Source organism: Ochotona curzoniae, unplaced genomic scaffold (assembly GCF_017591425.1).
Source record: "Ochotona curzoniae isolate NIBS_2020 unplaced genomic scaffold, NIBS_Ocur_1.0 patch107, whole genome shotgun sequence".
In the NCBI taxonomy this organism is placed as follows: domain Eukaryota; kingdom Metazoa; phylum Chordata; class Mammalia; order Lagomorpha; family Ochotonidae; genus Ochotona; species Ochotona curzoniae.
The window spans coordinates 80,369-82,867 of NW_024466648.1; the positions used below are offsets into that span (position 1 = coordinate 80,369).

General features: G+C 41.6%; 1 non-coding gene across 1 annotated transcript; it reads left to right on the plus strand.

Moving 5' to 3' along the window:
- Positions 1-1,856: 1,856 nt before the first annotated feature.
- LOC121166292 lies at positions 1,857-1,981 on the plus strand. Its single transcript, XR_005885386.1, has one exon. It is a non-coding gene; the product is annotated as a small nucleolar RNA ACA64 (small nucleolar RNA).
- The last annotated feature ends 518 nt before the right edge of the window (positions 1,982-2,499 follow it).

Sequence of the window (2,499 nt, forward strand, 5' to 3'; positions counted from 1 at the left end):
TCTCTCCTTAGGAATATATTGCTAGGCAGATTATTAAAGATGAGTGATGGCAAGGGACTACAAACCACGGACCCTGCTCTCCACTAGTACCTACCTAATATGATCCATTTGGAAGCTTAACTTGAGTTCAAAGTATCCTAATAAAACAGCAGCTCAACCAACACAGAATAACCTAGTTTATAGCTGTGTATGCACAGAGCCCCAGAGCAGACAACACCCAGATGTCAAAGACCAATGCCAATCCTGAGTGTCACAACCACGTCACTAGTCAATGACACTCATGCCTTTCAAGATAAAAGCCCCAAACCAGGAAGACAGAGTGCCATGTGCTCTCTTGACTGGCTGTTATTCTCTTCAAATATACTTTAATAAACTAGGCTTTCTATCCTTACTGTTGTTTCTCTGAACATTAAGTCATTACTCTAGACAGAAAAAAAGAAAAAAGGGATAAGCAAGTCACCGCGGATGACAACATGAGGACAGTTCTTATTGCTGTAAATATTGTTACACTTTTACCCTGTTTTTCTCTTGTTTACAGTTTCTTGACCAGAGTTAAAATTTGGTTATATGCTAATGTGTTAGTTGTTTCCTTTATGACTTTTTGGATTTTGCATGTAGTTTCAGGTCTTTCCTCCCCTCAAGCTCATAAACATGGTCTCATGCTAACTATGAGTAAGCAGAAAAGTTGAATGAGGTATTTTTGTGGTGGTCTAATCCTACATTATAATTTGTCTGCGTTATTGCAACGCCTCCTTTCTGGTCTCGCTGCTTCTTTCATTGCTGCCTCTCCAACTGTTCTCAATACAGTAACTGATGTGATCTTTTTAAAACATGAGTCAAATAATGTCACTTCTCTGAATCAAATTATCCACCCTTTTCACGTAACTCCAAGTAAAACCCAATGTGACTGCAGTGGCATCATATGTACCCCTGCACCCCATTACTTTTCTGGCCTCATTTCCTACTACCCTTATCCTGGTTTTCTTTCTTTCTTTCTTTTTTTTTTTGACACATAGTAGGTTCTCAATAAATATTTGCAAAATTCATGAATTTGATTCCCATTTATTTGGCAATGATATGGAAACATAAAATTTCTCATAAAGCTGCTGGAAAGAGTGTAAATTAGTAGAAACATTTGCAATTTCTGAATTTTTTAAAGCTTTATTTATTAGAAAGTCAGATATACAGAGGGGAGGAGAGACAGAGAGAAAGATCTTCCATTCTATGATTCACTCCTAAAGAAGCACGCACAATAGCTGGAGCTTAGCCAGTCCAAAGCCAGGAGCCCAAAGCCTCTTCCTGTTCTCCCACACAGGTACAGGGTGCCAAGGATTTGGGCTATCCTCTACTGCTTTCCCAGGCCATAAGCAGGAAATGGATTGGAAGTGGGGCCGCTGGGATATGAACAGGCACCCGTCTAAGATCCTGGTGCATGCAAGGCAAGGACTTGAGCCACTAGGCTACTGTGCCGAGCCCATAATTTCTGAATTCTTAGCATGAGCCTATTCCTTCTCTAGGCAGTTCCGCTTCTGAAAAGATTTTTTTTGTATGTGTCCAAATAGACTATGTGAAACGTTTATTGCAGACATGTTTGTAGTAGGGGTGGGAGGGTGGAGGTGGGAAGGAACTAAGAAGAAATGATCATAGGACAAGGTATCCTAATGAAATATATACACAATTTACTAATTGATGAATGACTTATCACTTTTGTAGAGTCTCTTTTATGATTTTGTCACAGGTTCTTTTTTTTTTTATTTTTTTGACTTATTTTCCTAAGTTTTTGGAGTAAATTCTATTTTTTGTTTGTGTTTCTGAATTTAATATACTACTGTTTTGTTTAAAAGCTTTTCAATGGCGCTGGTTGAAAATCGCCCTGGCTTTGGCCATAGCCATGGGTGAGATTCAGCGCCTAGAGCCACCAGGAGCCTCAGCTCATCTCCCACTGCCTGTGTGGAAAGGTGAGACCCAGGCCCCGACAGGCGCAAAACAGGAAACGACAAGCAGGTGTAAAAAGAAAACCAAAGAGTCTTCCAGCCCCCGGGACAAGTAGCGTCCCATGCCTGGATCGCACGCGGCCGCTACCATGTGCGCATCCGGAGCTGGTATCGGGCCAGTGCGCCATTTGGCGGTAGGCTCCGCCTGCTGGCCGCCCGGCCAGGGAGCTCTGGGATTTGGTTTCTATGATTGCTGCTTAGAAAGCTCCATGATGAACCCTCAGGGCTTTGGGTACATGAATCAACCCTAAAGATTCCCAATGATGTAAATCTCCCCCGATGGACCTCTACCTAATATGGTCTCAACCCATGTGTTTTTAAAATTGTATAACCAAATATATTTTCAAAACCTTTTACTACTCAGAAATTGGGCGGGAGAGCAAAGAAACCTTCCATCTCCTGTGAACGTGTGAGGAAGCCGTGTAGTGTAACCTCTCAGGCACATAACAGGTAACTTGTAGACAATAGATTCAAGACAACATTAGACAACAGTAAAACTACAAAG